This window comes from Rattus norvegicus, chromosome 15 (assembly GCF_021556685.1).
Source record: "Rattus norvegicus strain SHRSP/BbbUtx chromosome 15, alternate assembly SHRSP_T2T, whole genome shotgun sequence".
Lineage (NCBI taxonomy): Eukaryota > Metazoa > Chordata > Mammalia > Rodentia > Muridae > Rattus > Rattus norvegicus.
The window spans coordinates 32,402,452-32,429,466 of record NC_141548.1 but is presented as its reverse complement, the minus strand read 5'-3'; the positions used below and the strand labels follow the sequence as shown (position 1 = coordinate 32,429,466).

The 27,015-nt window shown below is 44.9% G+C and overlaps 1 long non-coding RNA gene across 1 annotated transcript; it reads left to right on the top strand.

Annotated features, from left to right (window-relative positions):
* Positions 1–55: 55 nt before the first annotated feature.
* On the top strand, positions 56–10,228 carry LOC134482121 (uncharacterized). The gene is made up of 2 exons (XR_015638797.1): positions 56–141; positions 7,716–10,228. It is a non-coding gene; the product is annotated as an uncharacterized LOC134482121 (long non-coding RNA).
* Positions 10,229–27,015: the final 16,787 nt, after the last annotated feature.

Here is a 27,015-nt window from a genome sequence, read left to right as displayed (position 1 = left end):
GGCCAGCCTTCCACCCATCCGGCTTCCGGCTGCCGGGGCCTCACAACAATTCCAGCGCAAACCGCAAGCCGTATTAACCTATTTCTGCACACATAATTAGTCAGAGACTGATAGAACCATCTACCGCGTGTTTACATAAAGGTATTTACACATCAAAAACTTCAGTGTAACTTGGTTATTCCGTGTAGCTGTGTCTCAGGGATCTTCTGAACAGCACAGAATGTACTTTACTTAACTGCTGTTTGGGATTAAAGGAACTCATGAAAATGTAACGATTCTCCCAACTATAGTTCATCTTGCAGTAAAACTGATGTCCATGCGGTCTTTGGAGCTCAAGTTGTGGGAGACGATTTCATAACAGATCTTGCCATTTGAATGCCCTGGCTGAGTTTGTTTTTCCAAATCCCTGGGGCTCAGTGAACGGAGAAGAAAGCACAGAAACGCTGTCATACTGAGGCGACAGCAGCTGCTGTGAAGGCCACTCTCAGTCTTTCTATCCTAAAGACGTGAAAGGAGTTTTAGGTCTCAGTGAATCCATGCACAACCACTGTCACATGAAGCCTTGGTCACCCAGTAAGGTGTGGGTGCCGCGGACCAACACCAGTGAACTTTTGGTTAGGGAATGACACCTTTCTGGGGGTTTGTGGCTAACTTAGTCTATTCCTTTTGTGCGGTTTCCCATCCCCAAAGGGTAGGTCTTCTTCTGCATGGGAGTCAGTGAAGGGATTTCAGGTTTTTTTTCTTTTATAAATACCAGCTGCTTTTCAAAAATTTTTATGTGAGCTCCAATCTTTGATCATACATTCTAACTCCAGGCATGGTAATGAGGCACGGTACATGGTACATGCTCTATGCAGGAATAATGGCTTCTCCTGCTGAAAGCTAACAGCACTGGCTGTTTCAGATAATCTATCTCGAATAAACCCAATTAGCTAAAGGTTAGGTAATCTTTTTTGAAATTAGTCTTCTTTTCTTCCTCTTCATAAATCTCAAAAAAAAAAGAAAGAAAGAAAGAAAGAAAGAAAGAAAGAAAAACTCCTTAAGCCAAGCATCATACACTTCCCTTAAGTACTTGCTTAAGCCAAATTTTTTTTGAAAGGTCAGCTTAGTAGATTTATTTAAATAAAAGTGATAACTGATGTTATTTATTATGTGAAGAAATTGTCACTATTTAAAGCAAATCAATTGATGAACAAAAGTAAGACATGAACAATTTTATTGAATGACATGAGAGGGATTTATCAAAGATAAAACCTGAAGTTATTTAAATACGTGAATGGGTTTTGTCTGTGATTCTAGAATTGGGCAACAAATCATTCCATAAGATATAGTTAAGTGTTCCAATGAGGAGGAGAGATGTATTTATAAAAGGGCGTGTGTGTGTGCATGTGTGCATGTGTGTGTGTGTGTGTGCGGGATCACCAGTGTGCAGGTGTGCTTATGTCCAGCTTTTTATGTGTCTGCTGGGGGTTTTGAACTCAGGTCCTTGTACTTGGGCAGCAAGCACTTGTACCCACTGAGCCAACTTCCTGCCTTCTGTTTTCCAGTAAGACTTGAGAATTACTGGACTGTAAGGAAAGATGTCCCCAAAGAGGTCTAGGACCTATTGTCATCTTTGGAAAGTATTCTACAGACCTTGGGATGCTTTGTCTGGTAGGAGTGTTTTTGTGCACCTTGGTCTTTGGCCCAGTCAAATGGTAACACTGTTTTAGGTTCAGGTATTTGAGCCACACTAAGAAGGTGACTGAGTAGGGGGCCTTGCCTCACAGGATATCAGCCCAGCTTTCTGGTGTGCTGGACACTGAGGTCAACCTTGTAGGTATACCTGTGCCTCTCTGATAGTGCCTCAAAGATCTAGACAGCAGAGATTGAGTGAATTCCCTGTGTTGACAGTGCTCTGTATATTTCTGCATCCGTATCAGGAAAGGGAAGCTGTCTCCATCCACTGTAGATAGTGAGACATTCTGCATTTGCTTCCTTTCCTGGGCTCTGCCCTCTGTGTGCTTTCCATGGCTGGTTTGATTCAGTGTCCTCTGTCAGTATAATAGCTCTCACCGACTTCTGTGCATCCTTCTAATGAGTTGTTCTTTGAAAGTGAGTGTGGCTTAGGTATCTCCATTCTCCAAACCTGCAGTTGAAGCCATAAGTGAGGCCCATCTGATGAACTAGTTTAGTTGACATATATAACAGGACTCACTAGATCAACCCTGATCTAAAATGTGAGATTCGGGAGGAGAAAGAATGGAAGGGCAAGTATTGATAAACTTTGGTTCTTGGCTGGGTCCCTGGTTATTCCTGCTGCTCACTGTGTCTGGATCAACTACTAAACCAAGTTACTATGGAGTTTAGAAGTGGTGGACTCAACCCCCACAGAGGTGGTTCATTGGGTACATAAGAAATTCAATCTAACAAAAGTAAACTAGATATAAAATTCCCCGGTTATCATCTGTAATAATGAGAGTCAAATTGTTGAAAAAAGTTGGGTGGACCAGCAGTACCAACTGCTTGCAGTACCAATGGGGCTTATGTGATTTTTCTCTTATTTGGAAGAATTTAGCAACTTGGGGGGCAAAAGTAATGTGACCCCTGAGTTTGGAATGACTGTGGCAATACTCTCCCAAGTTAATCAAGGTAGGGATGCTGATGAAGTGGAGGGTGAGGTAAAATAGAGTAGTGATAACCACAGCATCGATAATTTCTGATATTGCTCATTAATACACTTACAGCAGGCTAGTCAAACCGATACTCAGTGATTTAGCCAGATAATACTGAGTTGTTTTGCTTTTTTTTCTGTCTTGGTTTTGGAAAACAGCCAATGAGAGATTGATTTTATTTGGGAAGAATTCCAACTTAGCATTATTAAATTGCTGTAGGGTTATTTGAATTCGGCATCCATTGTTATAATTTGATGGAATTATATTTGGACACATTCAAGTTCTTGGTTCTATATTGATAATATGATAGTATCTGAAAGTAAAGAAGACTATGAGAGCTGACCTACCTGCAGAGTGACACATGTGACCAACAAAAGCTGGTTTACAAATCCTTCGAAGGTCCAAGAACTTATCCAAGTGGTCAAATTCTTGGGAATAAGCTGGGTCGAAGTTATCCATGACATTTTATAGATGGCCAAAAAGAAACTTAGTATCACAGCCTGGTTGTTAGTCTGTTTGGATTTGGGGAGGACACATCGACCATATCTAGGGATATCAATTGCTGCCACCCATAAAACTGCCCTAGAGAATGTCAAATCTGAACAAGAAGTCAGAGCAATGAGGGCTATGAACCAAGATGGAGGGTCCTTCTTCAGAAAGTGAGAAAACCCTGCTGACAGCTTTCTGACTTCCCAAGACCTCATCCGGTCTTGACCTGCTGATCTTCCCCATTGTGCTTTGCACCAAGGACTTGACCCCTCCGATCATAACAGGAATCTCAGTCCCCCACAATCCTCCAGGGCCTGCAAAGGAGAAGCCCCTGATTCACTGCAGTCTTGGTTCTGAGTACACAACATTCAGTGCATTACTACACTAAGCCAGGACCAACCGACGCTCGCTCAAACATCAGCTCAGACTCGAGTCTATTTTAAGTTCTGAATTACAGTGTTGTAAGTGTCCACACAGAGTTTTCTGCTCTTTCTATGTAAAACAAGGACTTAATAGTCTTCTACCATCGTTTCTCGGCATGTATCAAATTAGTATGTCCTTGGGTTGTATTGTTAGGATGTTGGATTTTAAAAACTGCTGTTCGGGCTGCTGACTTGAGCATCATAAAAAAAGTCATTAAATGAATTTTAGTTTGATATCAGGGCATGATTTTCCACAATTCCTGAAATAATCCGAAGCATTCATGCTTCTACCATTCTGCACAACACACACACACACACACACACACACACACACACACACACACATATGAAGTGACATGCTCAGTACCCATGCCTATGACACTGTTCTGTCTCTCACCAGCAGCCTGGACTTCGCTTGCCTTCTCTGCCCCACCTGATGCCATCTGACCTTCAGTTCTGCTGCTCTGCCCTCAGGGAAAAGTTAGGATGTAAGCTTCGCCTTGCATTCTGATTTCTAAGGAACCCAACCACCACCGGATACCACAACTGGGGGTTGTGTCTCAGTGTCAGCATGACAGAGTAGACTTGCAGCCCTCTGATTCCATCCCATTCTGCTCTATTCTTTTTACTGGGACCTTTAGATCCCAGGAGAGGGTCTGTGCCCTTCATCCAATGCCCGGGCTGGAAGCAGGAGCTCAGCCTAGCCAGGCTGCGTCGAGCTGGGGTACAGAAGTTGTTCTTGCTTCAGTAGAGACAAGGATCAGCAAGAAACTTTTCTTGGTTGTAAACAGGGATGAAACCTCAAGCTCATACCCCAGGTACAACCTCTTAATCAAATTAAAAGGGAAGATGGAGGCAGTTATTAGCAGAGTGGGTGGGAATGCTGGGAAGGGAGTGGTCTCCTGCTAGTAGTCATTCTTGCCAGGATGCTTCTCACCGAGTCACTTCAGGTAGCTGGCAGATTAGGACTGTTTTTGTTGTTGTTGATGATGATGGTGGTGTTTTTGTTTTTTTGTTTTTGTTTTTGTTTTATCAAGGATTAGGATATGAAAGGACACATAAGAAATTGGAAGGCTCAGAGTCAGGACCTCAGGAATAGCTAGTAGATTTTGCTTTTTGGTTTAGGCTGGACTCCTCGGATTCTCCTTAAGTCTGATCCAGAAACAGCCAGATGCATAATAATTTAAGCAAATTTACCCTTTCCCCTCAGTTTAATTCAGTTCAGTGCAATCAATATTTATTAGGAGATTGCTCTGTGATGACCAAGTTCTCATAGGTCTGGTAAGCAGGTGTGGCTGATACGGTGAGAGGAATGGGAGGGGGGCAGACTGTAGGGTCCCCTCGGGGTGGAGCTTCAGCTGCAGCATTGCTCTCAGGGTGTGAAAATCCTCCAGGAAAGGGGTGCTCTGAGGAGGGCGGAGCTGACAGTGAGTTGACTTCATTGTGAACTGTCATCAAAAGGAGCGCACAGGATCCTGGGCACAGGCCTCTTGGCTGCCTCCAGCTGGCTCTCCTGAGAAGGGCTTACACCTCAGCCAGTCTGAACACATTCCTCTCTTCTCTAAGTATCTCTCCCTTATCTGTTTCACTATCATCTCCCAGTCTCCTCACTTAGTCACCTGGTAGGGTAACAATGTAGTTCCCAATACCATGAATGGTGGTCAAATAAGTGTCGTCTTTGCCTGGGGTGTAGCATTTTGCTTGCACAGTGGCGTGATTGTCCCGTGAGGCCTTAGGTGCAGGCCCGCAGCTCTCTGGTGAAAATATGAACAGAACTCAGTGGATTTTTGTATCATTTACCAGGGAGGATCTGGGTCCTAACAAGAGCTACCCCGGGGAGGACTTAGACATTGGAGAGAGGAAGCTACTGCTGTCTCGTGGACTTTGCATTTCTGAATTTGAGCTTTGAAAAGTCTAAGCGCTTGAGGGCATCACCAAAAGACAAACTATGCTGCGTGGGAATTGTGAGTGCGTCAGATTTACATTTGCGTCTTCTAAGCAGCTTGACATTTGAGAAGGAAGGAAAAGCTGGCTGAACTACTCAGCCATAACATCTGCTTGGGCTTAATTTCCCTAAGGTTTCTGTGTGTCTGTGGGATTCTTCCCTAACGCACGGCTCAGTGAGGCACAGGGCTCTGATGGTCTACGCGTGATTTCTACCCTTGATCTAGGCATTTGGTTCAACCTGTTTTGACCAGATTGCCATTGTCGGCCAGGCATCTTCCCGTCCCTGTCCCTGCATTACAGGAGAGTCCTGAGCGTCATCTGCCAATGTCACTTTTGTATATGGCTCTGGATTGGAGTCTGCTAATTAGGGGTGCTCCCAGGACAAGGGATGCAGGAGTGGAGTCAGCATCCCTGTTGGCAGCTGTGAACAGCTGCTTGGGCATCTGATACGCACGCAGTTCGCTTCAGCTTCTGGGCAACCTCCTGAGAATCACCTGTTTAGCAATTGCAAGCATCTGGGACTGTCAGCAACTTTCCTGACTTCGTGGAAGAGGCAACAGTTTCTACTGTCCCCTCAGCCATTGTTTAAACTTCCGAATACCCATATTAAAACCCTTTCCACGGGCATACAGAAGCACCTCCTTGAGGCCTGACTGGGCCGACCACACAGTCTTCTCTCCTCTCCTGTGGTGATGGTCATAGTCATGTTGTGGGTGACCACGGGTGAGAGCTCCTAGCAAATGCATTAACAGAGGGCACCAGCAGCTTCCGGCTAAGTCCTCCATCTCTGTGACCAGAGACCCTTGCTGGACTATAACATCTATTCCTGGTGGGCAGGACAAAGATGGCTACTTTTTATGTCCAGTGACCTTCCATTTGCTAGAGCTGTGTATGATCGAGGCATTTAAGAACACCACCCCAACATCTGAGACTCAGGGAACATAGTGGAAGAGGAGGCAGAAAGAGTGTAAGACCCAGAGGGCCAGGACATGTTCTGTGAGAGGGAACTGCACCCAGGGCATCTTAACAATATGGTCTCATAAGACTTGTATAAGGACAGTACCGACATGGATGGGGGAAATGTCACAGGGCCCGTTCTTAGATGGAGAGTTGCAGGCGATCAATGGTTGCTGGGAGAGGCAGAATCAGTGTTCTCCAGGAATGAGCCCCCTGATAGGTTACTGAACCCCAAAGGATCAGCTCTAAACACACGAGCAACACTACATGGGCTCAGCAGGCTGCATTCATACATACATGTCTGTGCGTGCATGCGTATGTGCTCTGTATGTGTGATGATAATAACTAAAGACGAGGGGGTCATGGATGAGAGAGAGTGCAGATGTTGGAGGAGTCCGAACAAGAAGAGAGGCTGGAAATGAGGAAATACAGTGCTCAGGTATGAAATACAGAATGGCTGTCTAGCTGAGAGTGGGGGAGGCTCACCAACTGTGGGGAGCCATTGATAGTTGATGGTTTCAGGGGAAGGGAGAGTGAATGGAAAAAAGAAATAAGAAGGAAAGAGCATGGCTCGCCCCAGGTGTGGAGGAGGAGGAAGTTCATTATAGAGATGTGGGAGAACATAGCCAGAGACAGAGACATTTGGGAGAGTCCAGAGTGGATGTGACCAGACTGAGCTGGACCATGTGCAGAGGGGGAAAGGGAGAGGGAGAACTGGGGAAACAGCAGCAGCCAGGGAAGCCAAAGGTACAAAGGGAGTGGGTAACCAAAATGGTTGGATTATATCCGGAAATGCATCTAGGGGAAGGGCAGCCTAGGGGAAGTCTAAAGTATGGGGTAAGGTATGCTAGGTATACCCTATAATAGGGAGGGACCAAGGGATGCTGGGATGTCTTGGTGGCCAGGTCTGCTTTACTATCTTAAAAAAGGTACCTCAGCCATTTGTCCCAGGTTTGAAACCTAAACAGGGTAACTTTTCTTTAAGGGTGTGGTCCTTGGCAAATCTACCACTATCTACTTGATGGCTTCACACCAATGAGTATATGGGCAACATCTCTGTGTGGTTTATATAAAAAAATGAGAACATGAAATTAGGAGGAGTGGGCCGGAAGCTGCATCTGGGGGAGTTAAGGAAGGGGTGTGTATGTGGAGGGAGTTGAAACTGAGAAATATATTATATGCATGTATAAAATTCTCAAATAATAAAAATATATAAAATTCTAAATGTTCATCTTTGTAATCACAGGTAAGTGTAGTCCTCAAGCCTCATCAAGAAAACTCTTTGCAAGAGATGGAGACCACCACAGAAAACCAAAACCAGTCAAGATGCGGAGTGGTGAAGTCCAGGCCTAATGGATACATCTATAAAATACTCTTGGATCTGAGCCTCAGGAAACATGGAAGAAGGATGGTCAGAGCTGTGAGATCATGGAGTTTACTGTGAGATCCTGTGTCCGAGTAATATCAAAAGTTATAAAGTCTCACCAAAATGGCTTGCAAAACATGAGCTGACCAAGGACACCAACAACAGACCCACGAAGCCTCAACTTTAGACAAAGAGCTACAGGCTAAGGAATGCTGTGAGTGGGAGAAACAGTCTTCGCTGGGGCAAAGAGCACATGAATTAGTTGTCAAATACCAAATGATCAGCCCCAAGAACATACATACAAGTGCCATTATACAGATGTGTAAATACATGTAAAGATCCTCATATAACAACAATTAATGAAAAAGGCCAGGAACTTAAAGGAGAGCAGGGGAAGGATGTGGGGGAGTTTGGAGGAAAGAAAGGGAAGGGGGAAAGGATTTAATTGTATTATAATCTCAGACATGAAATCAGTAATTAAGAAACATGAAAAGGGATGGCTGGTTAAATGCATGGTCTGGCTGCCGATGAAGGTTGATTCTAATTGGTGCAAGTGTCCCTGACTGACACTAAGTGAGAGCGACAGACGTCCTTCTGTCTCTGGGCCATCTGGGGACAGCTTCCTAGAGCATAGAAGAGAGCATATGCGTCACACAAGGGACTCTTGTCCATCTCTGCATACTCCTATTTCTCCAGCATTTAGCAGAATATTGAGAGAATAGTGACTTAAGGAAGTTGGCTGTTTGGACCAAAGAGAACTAAGGACAACATGGATGTCGGAATGCATACAAATCTGTGATGGGGAGCATTGGAGCCGACAGTGCTGGTTCTCGGTGTATTTCCCTTCAGTGTTCAACGTTTCTGCAAACAGTAGTTTGTGGTAAGCGCCTGCTAGGGGCTTTGTCTGGCCAGAGGACACTCATTTCCAGAGGACAGAAGCCAAAGGGTTTCTTCAATAAGTGAACAGTGTGAGTGTATGAAGACCTCCATGTAGAAAAGCATTGCGGTTCCACAAAGATTTAAAAACAGAATTATCATATAGTAATTCATTCTACTGGACCACAGTCCATCTCTGAAGGAAGTCAGGGCAGGGAATGCAAGGCAGTAGCTGCAGGAGCTGATGCAGAGGCTGTGGAGAAGTGCTGCTCACTAGCTCTCTCCTGAGGTATGGCTCAGCCTGCTTTCACACAGACAGACAGACATATACATATACATATACATATACATATACATATACATATACATATACATATACATATACATATACATATACATATACATATACATATACATATACATATGAAATCCCATGGACATTTTCTCAGTTCAGATCCCCTCTTCCCACATATGTCTAGGCTTGTGTTCAGTTGACAAAAACCAACATAGATATGTCCTATTTCTGAGGCATAGCCATGAGAAATTCTCAGAGGGCACGGAAGTTACAATTATCATATTTAGCAAATACAGAACCCCCAGCGAAATTCAAATTTCAGGTGAACGATAAGTGTTTCCTATTTTATCCCACCTCCCCTCCCCCAGAGAGGAAAAGAAACTGTTTGTAATACGTGTCTATTTGATAAAGATTTATATATACACTATTCAAAGGATTCTTAAAACTTAGATGTACGAAAACAATCAGATTAAAAATGTACTCGAGATCGGAACAGACGCCTCACCAAAGGAGATAAATGAGCATATTTAAATGTGCTTCGGTCTCTCCTCACCAGGGAGATTCAAACTCAAAGGACAAAGGGACACCACAACACACCTATGGGAATGGCCGAATCCACAATTCCTGGCTGCAGCTAATGCTGGTAGGCTGTGGAGCAAGAACAGGAATGGCTGCTCGCTGCTGGCGAGAATGCCCAGTGCACGGCATCCTGAAAGACAATTTGACTACTCTTTGCAAAACCAAACATGTTCTTTCCATACAACTGGGCAGCGAGCATCCACCCTCACTCGTGACTGTTTAACTGGGTAGTGGAATAAACTGTGGTGTGTGCAGACAATGGAATGATATTATTTTCTTAAAGGAGCTCGATAGTAGTATTTATGTGTTTGCTTATCAGTGGTGGGGATTGAACCCAGGGCTTGCACATCACAGAGTGCCTAGGTCGTGAAACAGGATTCCTCCAAGTGAAACCTCGCCTAGTCATCCCACAAAGGAATATCAGCTGAGAACCTGTCTTGCCTTAAGCAAAGAACTTCTGGAAGGAGAGACTTCGGGAGAGAAACTTGAACAATTCCCTCACTTCTAAGCCCTCCACTCCACCCCTAAAAAAGGGTCACAGTCAGCTTTTCCCCTTAGCAGACCCCTCAATTTCCCACGGGAGAAAGGCTGACCCTTGCTTGTTATGTGTGCTAATAAACACAGTCCCATCTGTTGACGGTCAGACTCGTGTCTCTTTCTGCCTTGTCTCTACATTGCCTCAGAAATCGAGTGCTCAAACACTGGGCTGCACCACCTTCTTAGACAAAGGAATATTATTTACTGCTTAAAAAACTTTTGTTATTCAACCAGGAAAATTCAACAGAGAAAGATTGAAGGTATATGATTGAGTGAAGGAAGCCCATCTGAAAAATGATACTCTATGGTTCTAATGCTGTCATATTCTGGAACAGCAAGGCTCAGGTGACAGTGAAGCCTGCCAGTGGGTGGGTATGGAATGCTGTGGTAAGGGGGGGGGTGGGCAAGGCAAAGAGGCTTTTAGGGCAACGAAATCGCTCTGTCCGATAGTTTAAACAAAGACATGACATTCATTATATTACAGCTATTCAAATGGCAGAACTCTCGGTACTGTTGTTGCTGTAAAATTATTAAAAAAAAAATGCTGTCTTTTACCCCGCACTAGGTCCTGCACTGTAGTGTCCTAAGACATCTGGTAGACATCTTCATCTCAGTTAGCAAAGTGTCTCACCCGCCTTCCTCCATCCCACATCACACTGCCGATGGCTTCTCTCTGAGCCTGGCAACAATCTCTCCACCCATCCAGTTCCCAAGGCAGGCTTTACCATGTCAGAAACACACATCCCAACTTCGTGGCGGCCCAGTGTCTCTAGCCACCACACATTCTCTTAAACTTAAATTGCCTCGTGAAAGAACACACAACACAATAACCTCTGATCCAATTGATAAGCTATAATTTCCCACCTAAACATACAAAACCCTGTACACATCCATCCCTTAAGAATATTCATGGGGTTGGGGATTTAGCTCAGTGGTAGAGCGCTTGCCTAGGAAGCGCAAGGCCCTGGGTTCGGTCCCCAGCTCCGAAAAAAAGAACCAAAAAAAAAAAAAAGAATATTCATAACAACCTGCAAATACACAGAATGGAATCTTAACATCTGCCTCCATGTTCTCTCTGCAGCTTCCTCGGCTCTTTCTGTTTTAGTCTCCTCCTCTTCCCTCAAACGTTTCTCCCGCCATTCCTTCTCATCCAACAACAGGCCTCGTTCTGTCTTGTACCTGCCTTCACCTGTATGACATCATCCTACATACCGTGGGCCCTGCTGTAAACTACGGGCATCCAGGATTATGCTTTAATCCCACAAGATGAAAATAAGACCATTACCATATTTTTTTGAGCCAAATTTGAAGCAGTATCAAATACTGACCAGAACAGTGGATACTGGCTAGGTCTGTACCCAAGACTCAAGATTCCCAGAGAATGGTCACAAATTAAATTAGTTGGGTGTTTATAAGGCAAACCTCACAAGGCTACATACTTCCTACCTTTGTCCAGTAGGGGAGACAAGCACACATCCTGATGTACTTCCTGCCTACGTACCTCCCACCAACATGGGATCAAGCACACTCTGAGCAGTTGGGACAACCAACCTTATTTACAGAAGTGAAAACACTTGACTTGTGGTCTCACATGAACAGCAGCCCCCAGCATTCCACAGGTTATCTGTCCTTGGGCAAATGGGGCTTACAGGTTAGAGGCATTCCTGGTTTATGGATCTCTTAGGCACAGTAATTAAAACATAAGACAGAACTTTAGCTCTCACATGTGTCCTGTCAGCGTAGGCTCCTCAGCTGAGATGACTTTCCTGCTCTGACAGGAATGTTGATGGGAGGGTCTAGAGCATGTGGGAATTTCTGCACTCTTCTCAGAGTTGTAGTGAACTTAAAATGGCCCCTTAAAACTTGAAGTCTCTTTTTGAAACTAATTTATTTAAACATTTGTGTGTGTGTGTGTGCGCGTGTGTGTTGGAGAGAGTACATAGAGAGTACAGCTCTCTATGGAGGGGCCAGATGCCCTGGAGCTGAGTTACAGGCAATCGTGAACCACCTGATATGGATCCCGAGAGAACCAAACTGGGGTCCTCTGCAAGAGTGCTATGCACTCTTAACTATTAGGCAGTCTCTCGAGCCCCCAAGTGGTGCCTGTGTTGTGTTTTGTTTGTACAAAACACAGTAAAATGAAAACCTAAAGTGAGACTCACTACATTACTTTTGTAGCCCATTAGCTGGACTTCCAATCTCAGTCCCTACTGTTATGGGGAGATCATCAGAGATGATGCTTTCAATTGGCTTTGCACTCAGATAACGCCAATCAAAAGTCTTTATTCCAGACAACCAGTTGTTTGTGGACCTAGGTGTGGCCCCCAGTATCCCTAACATGGAGTTTTAAGGGCAGAAACCACATCCTGGCAGCTTTCTCAGCAGCCATAGGAGGGCTTTGCAAAAGCAAACAGTTTGAAGCAAGGGGCTTTTCCTTTGTTTGTTTGTTTGGTTTTCAAGAAAGGGTTTTTCTGTGTGGCCTTGGCTGTACTGGAACCCACTCAGTATATCTGGCTGGTCTCAAGGCCTCAAGGTTGGGATTAAAGGCATGGGCCACTAATGGCTGGTGAAGCAAGCAATTTTAACAGAAGCTAAGATAAGCACTTAGCTGGAGAAGGTTCAGTTCAAGCAGGTAGTGTAACAGAAGATATGTTAGCTAAGACATCCTGACCTTTGGGTCCTAGACTAGAGCTGGGCAGTTCTCCGTGGGATTCACCATCAAGGAGGTCGAATTCTAGTTAAACCAGAAATGGCCTCAGCAAGAAAAAAGATGGAGGAACCTTTGCACTGTCTTCCCATCCCACCATTACAAACTCCTTTTTTCTTTTTTTAAAGTATATGAATACACTGTTGTGATAAAATTAAAGTCTCACCTAAAATTTCCCTTTGTCACTGTTGTGCCTCTGTAATTGCAGTGACATCTTAAAACTGTTTCCACTGTGGTGTACTTCTGGGCCTTCCTGAAGGAAGGCATATGAGTTGAGCACAGATGGCCATGAGCACATGAGAGCATTTACCAACAAGACTAGTGTTGGAATGGGCATTTTGTTGCTTTTTATAAACAACAAACCACAGAGCTTTGTTTGCAGCAGTGTGTGAAGAGTCTCACTCTTTTGAGTCTAATGATTGGCACCGTCATCTCTCGTAAAACAGATCAGCTTAGTTCTCTTAGAGTTCTTTCGGCTACCAGGAACGTAAGGCTGTCTTTATCTCACCCACATTTCTGAGGGCTTGGTTTACAGAGCTTTAAATTGACAGGTCTTTTCTTTCAGCACTCGGGCACTGTGTGTCCCTTCCTCAGGCTACAGAGTTTCTGATGAGAAAAGGAACTGCGTGACTTGTCCTCTGGAGGTGACAATTGTCTGCTTCCGTTGCTCTCAAGAAGTCTTTGTCTTTTAGTTTATAGGAATTGATCATGATATGCCTGGGTGTAGTTTACCCTGTCTCTCCACCCTTCCTCTCCCCTCCTTCCCCTTCTCCTCTCCCTTTTTTCCCCTTCCTTTCCTTCTTACCCTACTCCTCTCACCCCTCCCCTCTCTTCCCCTCCCTCCCTTCCCCTCCCCTCCCCTCCCCTCCCCTCTCCTCTCCTCTCCTTCTCTCCCTTTTAGCCCAGGCTGGCCTCAAACTGATAGCAGTCCTCCCAAGTGCTGAGATTGTAGGCCTGAACTACTATGCCCAGCTAGCTGATTTACTTTATTATTTGCTTTGTTCGCTCTCTCTCTCTCTCTCTCTCTCTCTCTCTCTCTCTCTCCCCTCCCTCCCTTCCTTCTTTCCTTCCTTCATTTCTTTCCTCCTCCTCCTCCTCCTTCTCCTCCTCCTCTTCTTCTTCCTCCCCTTCCTTCCTTTTGTTTTGTTTCAAGACAGGGTCTCCCTATGTAGCTCTGGCTGTCCCAATGTAGTTGAACTCACCACGGTCTGAACTCACAGAAATCTACTTGTCTTTGTCTTCTGAGTGTTGAGATTGAAGACCTGTGGCAATATGCCTGGCTGCTTTGTTAGGTTTCATATTTACTCTATAGGTTCACATCTCTGGTAAAATGTGAGTAGATTTTAATCACTCCTTTTAGTCTTACATTTTTTCTCTCTTTTAGCACTGCATCCTTAGTCCTTTTGTTCTGGGACTGTCTTCCAGCTCCCTCTTTCCTTGGCCCTTATCAAATACCAGTGAGGCCATGAAGAGAGTTTTCCAGTTCCCTTGCTCAGCACTGATAGGGTTCCCACAGCCATTTTGTGATCTCTTTTCCAACGCTCTAAAGAGATTAGGGTATGTGCATTTTGCAGTTGCCATTTTAAAATTATTTCATCACATATCTTGAAAGTTCTGCTGGCACTTCAGCTGGGAGTGTTCTGAAACCCTGGCCTAGCGCACTGCATGGCTGACGTCTTGGCCATGTTAAGCTCCCATCCCCAGGTACACAGCGGTCTCTGCACATCACATTTTGTCCTGCATCCATCGAGAAAGTTAAAAACACATCTGTATAAGGACTTTATCATATGTCATAAAGTTTATTTGTAAATATTTTATGTGTGCTTGTTGATTTATGATTGTCTGGTAGTCTCCAAAGACGATGTTAGCACACCTATGGACTTGCCTTTATTTCTCTTTAATTCTATGTACTTTTTATTTCTATATAACACGATGCCAATTTGAAAATTTTGATAAAGACACTATACATGCAAAAAGTCTCAAAGCCATATCACTATGTGCGTGGTTAAGAATCTGTTCTATGGGGTTGGGGATTTAGCTCAGTGGTAGAGCACTTGCCTAGCAAGCACAAGGCCCTGGGTTCGGTCCCCAGCTCAAAAAAAAAAAGGAGTTTTTTTCTATGACTTTAAGGACCTCTCCATCCAGTGTAAGGGCATTAAGAACCAGGGAGCAGAGAAGAACACAGTTTTGTAGAGGCTTCTATGGAGAGAGAGAGATATTCCTACCCATTTTGAACTCGTGTGTGTGTGTGTGTGTGTGTGTGTGTGTGTGTGTGTGTGTGCGCACATCTATGCCTGTTTGGATGCACGTATGTGTCCAGGCAAGCATGAACACAGATGGATGTATGTGTAGAGGCCAGAAGTCAACCCTACATGGTTTTCTTCAGGAGCCATTTGCCTTGTGTTCTGAGGTAAAACCTCTCACTGTCCTGGAGCTGGCTGAGTGGGCTGGCTCTCCAGAGAGTCCAGAGTCACTATCTCCACCTTTCCAGTGCCGAGATTGCAAGCACGCGTCACCATGAGCAGCTTTCAAAGATGGGTCCCGGGGACTGACAAACCTATGTAGGCCATGCCTCACCAACTGAGCCCTCACTCCAGCATTGAGCCTCTGACTTTCAACCTCCCATCTCATGCCCTGAGAAGTCTGAGGAGAAGACTTTAAAAATATTTCCAACCAATAACTGAAGTAAAAAATCACAGGATCATAGCTTCACTCCCAAAGCCTTATTCAGAAATCAGGATTAGAACAAAGTTTGATTTTTATTGTTGTGAAGAGACACCATAACCACGGACAGCAACTCCTATGAGGAAAAGAAAACATTTAATTGGGGGTGGCTTACAGTTCAGAGGTTTAGTCCACTACTTTCCTGGCAGGAAGCATGGCGGCATACAGGCAGACACGGTGCTGGGGAAGTAGCTGAGAGCTCTACGTGTGGATCGGCAGGCAGTAGGAAAAGCCACTGCACTCGGTTTGAGATTCTGAGACCTCAAAGCCCACCCCCCCAGTGGCACACTTCTTCCTCCAACAAAACTAAGCTTACTCCAACAAGGCCACACCTCCTAAAAGTGTCACTCCCTGTGTGTCTATGGGGCCATTTCACTCAAGCCAACACAGGAACCAAACCCAGGACCTCAAGAATGGAAGGCAAATGCCTACTCAGTCACAAAGAAATTCTTTTTGTTTTTTGTTTGTTTTTGTTTTGTTTTTGTCTCTCACAATTTCCTCATCACTGAAACAAGACAGTTGAAAGCATAGATGTGACAGGTTCTCATTGAAAGAGTGATTGGAAAGATGTGTGAATATGCCACTGACTTGATTTAGGACAAAATCCATCAGAACATCAACTCCTTGTACTTGGTTAGGATTAAGAGACATTTAAATGCTTTGCCATTTGAGCCAGGCAGAAATAAAATTTAAAGAGGATGTGTTTTCCTTGTACTTTTGACAAACAAGGACTCTGAATTCCACAGTGACATAATAACTAGGGTGGGAGATTTGCTTTTGCTCCTACAGCAGAAGCTTTTATGGAGTCTGTGAGAAACAGTATCAGGAATTCTGGTTTTTTTTTTCCTCCCCAGAAACCACATTTTGCTGAAGCTCCTCTTCAGGCTGAGAAAATGGACTTCCAAACCAAAGGTAGGATGTCCTTCATATTCTGCAACCACTGGGGTCCACTAGAACCTGCAGCCAAAGTATGAAACCAAATGTAAGGCTTTCCATATCATTAAGGTTTGGTGAGATGGAAGTTTTCTGGATATGTCAGATGGTGTTTTGCTGATACAGATTCATGTGTTGTTCTGCTGAGGCAAGACCCATGAGAGGACACGTGATAGAACTCAACAGACAGTGATGGTGTGCTTGCATAGCTAGCTTTGCAATGCTTCATTGTCTCGAGTCTTTATCACTGATGACCTTTGATTTGTTGGGAGAGGCGTGGCAGAGAACCTCTCTTGGATGGTCTTAGTTGCCCACTGACTCATCACTGGAGGCCTGGAGGTTTCTGGTAGATCGTGCTACCACTGCGGATGCATGTTTGATATCCTTACTGAACTGGTATCCCAACAAAAGGAGATTGCAATTGCCCCCAAAGAACTACTTCTAGACGGTCCACATCCCCTTGTCCTATTTACCACCTTTTCTCCCCTACCTTTGGATAGTGGGCTAGAAGGGGTGTCGAAGCATTTCAGAACCCTTATTAAAAGTAGATTTTGAAAAATCTAAACCTACAGTTTGGATGAACAGAAGGTATAAGAAGAAATATAAGACAGGAAGCGGGGGACAAGCTTTAATAAATCAATAGATTTCTAGAACACTTCACTTCCCATTTAACTGAGGTCATTTGGCACTTGTCTATTAGTATTGATTAGATGATGACTTACCGAAGAATCAACTGCAAATAATGAATTTGACATTTAAACCCTCATGTTTAAATCCACTGTTAACTGTGGGAAGGATATGGAGACTGGAGAACTGGTAGGTTGGAAGAGACATTGAGATCTGAGAGTGTGAACTCACAAAAGTGATAAGCACATTTAAGAGTCTTTCCTCTCTTCCGTTTGAAGGTTGATGTGGTTTTAGAGATGCTTTTGGGCAATATAGTTAAGCAAGTCTTCAGAAAGCCTTGTGAAAACTCAAAGAAAAGGAAGAGAACGACTCCTAGTTATTGTGATGTTTTAGCAGGAGTGACAAGAGAATTTTTGCTCTCGTGGACTCCAGCACAATTGGAAAGTAGTTAATTGTATGAAAAATTTGTCAGAGTCAGGAGCCCAAATGTCAGGAGAACTTTACATAGTAGGGTCTCTGGGGAAGAGGAAGAGGGCAGATGAAACTAGGCCACTGCTTAAATTGAAGATGCTCCCTTCTGGCTTATCTCTGTCTCATGCATTGTCCCTTAAACTCAGTGAATTTTAAGACCGTATTTCTGTGAAGAATGACATGGGGATTTTGATTGGGATTGTCCTGAATTTCTGAATTTCTTCTGGTAATTTGGCCATTTTGAAAGTAATAATTTTGAAAACAATTCTACCTGTGCACGAGCATAGGAGGTCTTACCATCTTCTACTGTCTTCTTCACTTCCTTGGTTAGGTTCATGCTAAGCTAGTTTTTGAGGCTATTTGGAATGGAACTCCCCCCCTGATTTCTTTCCCTGTAGATTTATCATTAGCGAAGAGAGAAAAAGACTGACTGTTGTATGTTAACTTTGTATCCTACCACTTTACTGAAAGTATGAATCAGTTCTAGGAGTTTTCTGGTGGAGTCCTTAGGATCTTTATTGTATCATATAATTTGTGTGGTGGTTTGAATGAGGATGATCCCCATAGGCTCATATATTTGTATGCTTGTTTCTCACTTGGTGGAACTGTTTGGGAAGGATTAGAAGGTGTGGCCTTGAAGGAGGTGTGTCACTGGGGGTAGGCCTTGAGGTTTCAAAAGCTCATGCCATTCGCCATGCCTCTTTCTATTTGCCTCATATTTGGTGGATCAGATATTAATTCTCAGGTACTGTTCCACCAAAACTTCACCTGCCTGCCTGCTGCCTGCTCCCCTACCATGATTTTCATGGACTCACTTTCTGAAACTATAAGTCCTAAATAAACTCTTTCTTTTATGTTGCCTTGATCATGGTGTTTCATCATAGTAAGAGAAAAGTAACTAGGACAGAAGCCCAGAGAATGGGCTATTTCTGTCATAGACCCAACCGTACTGTGTTTTGGATTTTTTTGCTTTGGAGAAATGTAGAATATTTTGGACCAAGAAAGCAGCTGAATGCTGTAAGGGCGTTTTAATGGGCTACTCCAATAGGAACTTAGGAGACTGAGAGTGAGGTGCTGAAAGCAGAAACCTCAGAGGCTCTCAAAACAACACAGGTGCCTGCCATCCCTTTTGGTTGCCCAATGGAACTAGTTCAAAAGACCCTATTGCTGAACACACTACACATCTTTATTGTGAGATATAAATTAATCAAGTAGGAAGTGAGCTGGGTACTTCTTCTCTGCTGGCTAGATCTCACAGTCCCAGGACAGGAGGGCAGGTGTGATGGCTTCTATAGGCTTGGCCCAGTGAGTGGCACTATTAGAAGGTGTGGCTCTGTTGAAGTGGGTGTGGCCTTGTTGGAGTAGGTGTGTCACTGTGGGCGTGGGCTTTTAAGTCCTTATTCTAGCTGCCCGGATGTGTCTATTCTGCTAGCAGCTTTCAGTTGAAGATGTAGAACTCTCAGCTCTGTTTGTACCATGCCTTCCTGTATGCTGCCATGCTCCTGCCTTGATGGTAATGGACTGAACCTCTGAACATGTAAGCCAGCCCCAATTAAATATTGTCCTTATAAGAGTTGCCTGGGGGTTGGGGATTTAGCTCAGTGGTAGAGCGCTTGCCTAGGAAGCGCAAGGCCCTGGGTTCGGTCCCCAGCTCCGAAAAAAAAGAACCAAAAAAAAAAAAAAAAAGAGTTGCCTTGGTCATGGTGTCTGTACACAGCAGTAAAACCCTAACTAACACAGCAGGCTCGTAGGGGAGAAAAGACATCAACAGTCTTACCCAGCTATGAACCCCGTGCACTGCAATGCCAGCCTTCCAGACAAGATGTGCTGACTGGTACAATTGCGGTGTGACTATTAATAGAACAATCATGAGCCTTGGCTCAGATAAGAGGCCCACGCCACAGGAAAGAATTCATGCCAAGCTCTGTAAACTCTGCCAAAAGTCCGCGGCTGAGACGCCTTTAGACCCCACTGAAAGAGCTTACTGTTGGATAGCCAAATTGAGATGGCCCCAAACTACCTTCTAAGCTTAATGTGCAAACCCACAGATAGATGTCACTTGCAGCCTTAGTCAGAGAAGCTTCCCTTCACGATGAATGAAGGAGAACGCCGGGACTCACGGGTGCTCTAGGTGCTGAGAATAAGGACTAGTCAAGCACCAATTCTTACGCAGGATGTTTATACCATCCCCTGTATGGCTGAGAACGTGGTAGAAAAGAAGGCAGGAAATAGAAAGGAGGGCTCTGAAATCCTACCTCCTAACACGACACAGCTATGGCAACCATGCCCTGAATATACACAGGACTGGATCTGGCAACAACCCATCATTGATTTGGGATAAGTTCAGGAGGGCATACTCCTCACTCTGCTGGATTATTGGCTACTGGTGGATTCTGGGAGTTAGGGGGTGAGGGACAGTCATTATCTTCAGTCTCCTACCCACGGGCACATGAACAGTCCCAAACCTCTGGTTACACAGATGATTTTGTTTCAACTCAGAGCGTCACAAACCAAAGCAAAAATGCATGAATATCACAAAGCAACCAATCATTAAGAGGTTTATGTTGACAGGGGCGGGAGTAAGAGGGGGCGAGCGTAACCACGATTCATTTCATGTGTGTGGGATTATCAAAGAGGGGGTTTAATAAAAACATATTTAAAGAGAAAGAGAAACTGAGATAAATGCAAATGCCCTTTCTTATATTTTTGGTTGTGACCCTAACCTTTAACAGCAGAGCCCTCTCTCCAGCCCAGCAATGTCCTCTCTAACTTTGTTATGCAAGCTGACTGAGTTAAACGGGCAAGCTGTGAAAATGCCCCTGGCACGCGGTGGGTTTGGGACCTGGGTTCAAAGAGGTTGGGGGCTTAGATACTAAAAGCAAATGAAGGTCCAGGGTAGGAGTGAAAAATAACTTAAAGTGGCACAGAAAAAGGGAGAAGGAGGGATGGGAGGGCGGGGGAAGAGGCTGGGACAGAGCAGAGGAGGAGGGACAAGGAAGGGGACTGAAAGGGAGGATGGGGAAGAGGAGGGGGGAGGGAGGAGGAGAGGAAGGAAGGAGGAGGTGCATAAAAGGGATGAAGGCCATAAGTAAATACACTGTCTGACTTCACACTAGGTTGGCAAAGCAAGTCCTGGTTCACCAGAGACTTCAGACTTTTCTTGCCTGTGTCCTCCATGTAGAAACAGATGAGATATTTGATAAAGGTCCACTTTCTAACCATTACCACAGAGAAACCGAGTGGTTCCTGTCTGGCCAAATGGTGTCACTCTTTAGAGGGTATGAGTTTCTCAAGACACAACTGGGCAGTGGGGTCCTCTGCCTGTTGCTGTGTCAGAGTGGATCCCTTACTTGTGGCCCAGACCCCAGGGAATAGCCCCAGGGATCTACCCAAGGCAGAAGGTGCCTTGGGTAGAAGGTGCCTTGCATTTACAAAGGGTGCCTCCATTTGCAAAGGCAGAAGGGTACAAGTGTGTCTCTCGATGGAGCCCTGCATGGACAGGCTGGAGGATATTAGAGTCCTCTGCCTAAGGGGCAGTAGGGCCCTGGTAGGAAAAGCCCATTCTCCCTTCTACCAAGTCCCATAATGCATTCTGCCCCTCTGCCCTACCTTCTGAACTTCTTCAGATGAGCCACCTTTGAATTGTGCTGGGAGGAACCCAGCAAATGAAAGGAGACTGCACTCATATTGTACCTCAGAATCTCCTCCTTGGATGATTCTCCTCCTCCCCCTCCCCCTCCTCTTCTTCTTTTAAACTGAAGCAAGGTGTCCTTATGTAGCCTTGACTGATTGAAGCTTGCTCTGTAATCCAGGATGGCCTGGAAGATGTGGCCATCCTCTTGCCTCTGCCTCCTGAGTTCTGGGATTACAGGCAAGTGCCACCATATTGAATTCTTACTAAAGGAAGATGTGGCCATCCTCTTGCCTCTGCCTCCTGAGTTCTGGGATTACAGGCAAGTGCCACCATATTGAATTCTTACTAAACTCAAGTTCCCGTATGGACCAATCTCCCTGTCCTGAGGGCAGAAGACATTCTGGAAGGAGGGACTCCAGGCTGCATTTGGCTTGAATGTGTGTTATCTGTTATAAAGGTTGACCCATGCAGTAGTGTTCAGAGGTAAAGCTTGCTGGGAGGTGTCTGGGTCAGGAAGACTTAGGTCGCATGGATGAACTATCAATTCTGTAGGAAGGAGGTGGAGGACTAGGAGGAGGGTTCAGCCATGAAGAGCATCCACTTCACAAGCAGGAGGGCCTGTACAAATCCCAACACTATCTGAAAGGAAAAATACAAGAAATACAGACATGGAGATAAATATTCACATACATAGAAAATACATAAAAAATATAAATCATAACATATAAGCAAGAGGTCTATAAAGTTAAAAACAAAAGAAAGAAAGAAAAGCCCAGATAAAGCAGCGTGTGACAAAACAAACAAACAAACAAACAGCCCCAAATATCGTTGAGTTCACTTTGTGTTGACCTTGCAAGTTGCCCGCCCTTAAGTGTGGTTTGAATAACCACTGAGACTCCATTGGAGAATACCTTCATTTGGATGCAGGTATTAATTGGAGATAAGGTCTGATAGGGATGGGGGTTCTTGTCTACTCCTTTCAGCACTGACTTAGACATGTGCAGACACGCAGGAACTCCCACGGCCTCTGGAAGTTCATACGTGCACTAGTCCTGTGTCTAGAAGGACTTGCTTTCTTGGTGTCCTCCATTCCCATTGGCTCTGACGATCTTCCTGCCTCCTCTTCTGAAGGGGTCTCTGAGCCCTGGGGGGCAGGGATTCGATGGAGACAGCTCATTTAGGAGTGAGTATCCCAAGGCCCTTCATTCTTTATAAATTGTCCGGTATTTGTTCCCATCTGCTGTAGGAGGAAGATTCTCTGATGATGGCTGAGCAAGACACTGATCTATGGGTGTATCGGAATGCCATCAGGAGTCTTTTTTTTTTTTTTTGATGTAACAGCAAGAGGTAGCTTTTATTAACGAGATCCCTATTAGCGGGATCCCGGGTTGATACGTATCCCACACAGGAGACAGAGGAATCGACCCCGAGCTTCCAAACTCGGGGGTTTATATAGGGGAGGTTAGGGGCATTCACGCGGTTACACATGATTGGTCAATTCAAATGGTGCACAGTTACTTTTGGCTCGAAATTACATCAGCAAGGAGTACGTGCTCTCTAGCAGCTCGGCAGGCAGGTAGGGTGGCTCATCTCACTCAGGGGGGTGAAGGAAGGGGAGGGGGTGGCTACAGATGGTCAATGTCCTTGGGGCTGATAGCTGGTTTGGCAAGTCCTATCTCTGGCTCTCCCTCAGGCACGTCCGGCCCTGCACATCCGGACTCTGACAATGAGTAACCTTTTTAAAACTCTAGTTCTACATTCCCTTCTTCTTTTCTTGTTAATAGTTCTAATCTTAGAACTACATGGAGAACTCAGCTTCATCTAGCATAACAGCTTGGTATTGTTGTCTGAACATGAGGATTCTAACCTGGACACTATCCAAGCCTATACACCAGGGTCATGACTAGCTTTTAGAACTTCTAAGCTTATACAGACTGTGATCCCTGAGGCACAGTCCCAAGAAGTATTAGGAGTACTAACGTATGTAATGTTACATCATTCGTAATAGAAATCAAGCCTATCCCCACACCTATCTTGATAGAACCCAGGACAAACATGACTGAATTTCCCTCTAGGTCCCAGCTCTCAGCCCCAACAGCTAGTACACGGCTGGTGAGGGCTGAGAATTGACAGCTGTCAGGGTGGTCAGCAGTACCAGGTACAGTCCTTTCCAGCGAGGCTCAAGTGTCTGGGCTCAGTGTAGCTGCAATCTCTGACCTGGAACTGATGGGATGTCTCAGGGGTCTCCGGGGCATAGGCTGCTGTCAGCTGTGAGCAGATTTCTTTCTGTATCACCTGTAGGTCTTTTAGCCTGGCACACAAATCATTATTACTATGGCACTATGACATGTTGGTTCAGTAACATCATCTAATACAGTCGGGGGGGGGGGGCTGAGGCCCCATATAAGATCTCAAAGGGGGTAAGGCTGAATCTGGAAGGGGTATTTCTTGCTCCAAAGAGAGCAAGAGGGAAGGAGTGTCACCCAGTCTGTGCCAGTCTCCATGGTCAATTTAATTTGGTCAGGGTCTCTTTTAGAGTTTTATTTATTTACTCTACCTGTCCTGAACTTTGAGGTCTGTAGATACAATGTAATTTCCAATCGACCTCTAATACTTGGCCACACCCTGGCTTACCTTGGCAATGAAAATAGGGCTGTTGTCTGACCAGATTACCTTGGGCACTCCAGACTCGGGGAAGATTTCTTCCAGTATCTTCTTGATGACTATCGAGGCCATCTCTTGCAGTTGTTGGCTATCAGGAGTCTTTTTATTGCTACATTCCTTTAGAACAATAGTATTTGGTTTCCCCTAGGCCTACTAGCTCTCTAGTCTCAGGTCCTTGGCTACCTGGGCAGTGTTGGGCAAGGGTTCTATCTCATGGAGTGGGCCTTAATTCCAATCAGATATCATTGGTTGGTTACTATCACAGCGTTTGTGCCATAATTGCAACAGCATATCTTGCAGGCAGGTCGCCATTGCAGATTGAAGGGTTGATAGCTGGCTTGGTGTTTACCTTTCTCCTCTGGAAGTAGGCAGCACATCATATCAAGAACACCAGTCGGCAGGAGTGAAGACTCTAGCTAGGCACTTGCTAGACTTCTCCATGCTCAGTGAGTTATATATCTGTTCAGTGAGTTACACTGAAGGGAGGTCTTCAGCAGCAGAGCCTAACCGTCAGTTTGCAGAGAGCAACCAAGAGCCTTGGCATCAGCCTGGAATTTTTGGAGGTTTCCACTCAGGTCCTTTCGGCCAGCAACTTGTTTAGATGTAAGCCATTCCTAGCACTTGAGGTTCCATTTGATGGCAAGAGATGTCTAGTTGGGGCTTTGTCTCCTCTGTTATTTGGTGGTTCCAATTTAGGTTTCTTTTATATATGTATTTTAAGAAACTTCTGCAGAAGTAGGTTATCATATTAACCCTAAAATGGCACTAGTGTTAGCTGTTCCTCTTGGTGTTCCTTCCCCTCCCTACCTATGCTCTTCTCTCTGTTTGATCCTCCTGCTCCAGTCTTCCCCCTGCCCACCCATCCATAACTCTCTATTTTATTTCCTCTTCTTCCCTCCTCTAGAGAGCTCCTTCCCTCCCTCTAGTCCCTCACTCTGTATCTAATCTCTGCGGTATACAGCTGTGGCTTGCTTATCAAGGACTTAACAGCTAACATCCACATAAAGTGAGGACAGAGCATACTTGTCTTTTTGTGTCTGGGTTACCTCACTCGGGATGATTTTTTTTCCTTAGCTCCATCCATTTATCTGAGAATTTTATGATTTCATTTTCTTTTTACAGCTGAGTAATAAATACTTTATTGTGTAAATTTTCTTCATCCATTAATCCACAGATGGACATCTAGTCTATTTCCAATTTTTGGCTATTATGAATAGAGCAACAGTCAATATGGTTGAACAAGTGTCTCTGTAGTAGGATTTACAGTCCTTTGGTTATAAGGCACGGTCACTTTTGTGGGTTTCCAGGTCTGTGGAGAGTGGAAATGAGACAATCACTGTGGCTAGCCTGCCACCGGCCTAGTGAGAGCCCTAGTTTTAAAGAAATAAGGTGGATGATATCTTCTATCCATTCATATCTCTCTGTCTCTCTCTGTCTCTCTGTCTCTGTCTCTTTCTCTCTCTTTCTCTCTCTCTCTCTCTCTCTCACACACACACACACACACACACACACACACACACACACACACACACTGGCGGGGACGGGTGGTATAAAATATGTTTGCCCTCTTTGGCACTTCTGCCTGTGAGTGCATGCCAAGAAAGCCACAGACAGGCAACAGATGCCAGCAGCTTGATCTGCGGCTGCTGAACTATGGGAAGTAATGCCTTCCTTTGTTTTTATTCTTTGAAAGTTCCATACATTTCTACCAGGTATGATCTGCATTGATCATACCTATCCACCACTACCACCCTCCACCTCCTCCAGTGCCTCCAAACTATCTCCCAGACTCATGTCTTCTTTTAGTTTGGTTTTGTCGTTAATAGACCCCAGTATACCCAGTGTGGCCCACGTATTCATGGGTACATGGCAATCCATGGGGCCGTGAGCAGCCCACCAGTGGCCTCAATTTCAAAGGAGAATGACTCTCCCTCCCTCAGCAGTCATAAATTGCCAATAGCTTATAAATTACCCTGTCTGGATATTCTGTGGAAGACATAAATGGACCAAAACAGATCACTCCTCGATTTCTAGGGAACAAGTTATTATCCTCTTTGCTGGAACCCAATGACAGCTCAGAACTGCAAAAAAGAGATAAATAAGCTATGTACATGTGTGCATGCATGTTTGTGCATGTGTGCACACGCATGTGTGTGTGTGTGTGTGTGAGAGAGAGAGACACAGAGAGAGAGAGAGAGAGAGAGAGAGAGAGAGAGAGAGAGCGCCTTGTACATGCTATATAAGTGCTGTACTAAACAGCTTCAACCCAAGACCACCAAAGGGGAACTCTGTGGAAGTTAAAGGTTAAGTAATATGGCTGATATATAGTCCATGAAGGAAGTGGGCTATCTAAGCCCTTGTGGGTGAATTTTATCTTAACAGTCAATTTAAAAATGTTTCCACTACAAGAGTGAATCTCCTCCTGTAATAACCCCAAACATTTGGTAACTGATATTCGAGAAGGAAATTGTATAAAAGGATATTTTGGTTGAGTTCCCATAGGAAAGCCTCAGATATGGGCGTGCATGCAAACACTGTCTGAAGAAAATGCATGGAAAACAGACCAGGAGCAGAGTAGAGAAGCCAGACAAGGAAGAGGTAACAAGCTCCTGATCTGGGCAAAGTTGAGTCTCAGGAGAGCCCCAGGGAAAGGCTGGAGTGCAGATTGCACCAGAGAATCACGCAGCTCTAGAAAATGGTGTTGGCCTTTCATAATCCTGCCACTAATGTTGTGTGGCTAAGGGCTTCCTTTGGGAAGCATATAAGGCAGGATGGAAACTCAGATTCTTCTAGCTTTCTCTGAGGAGAAAGGGCAGTGCTTAAAAGAAAAATCATATGAACCACCCCACCCCTCCCCCTGGTCCCACACATATGTAGCAGATGTGCAGTTTGTTTTCATGTGGATCTCCCAACAACTGGAGGGGGGGCTGTCCCTGACTCTCTTGCCTGTCTCTGGATCCTGTTACTCCTAACAGGGCTGTCTCGTCTGGCCTCAGCGGGAGAGGGAGAGGATGTGCCTAGTCCTGCAGTAACTTGATGTGGCAGAGTGGATTGATATCCAGCAGGGGGGCTCCTACTTCTCAGAGGAGAAGGGGAGCGGAGGAAGGGAGGGAGGGATTATGTGAGGGGAACT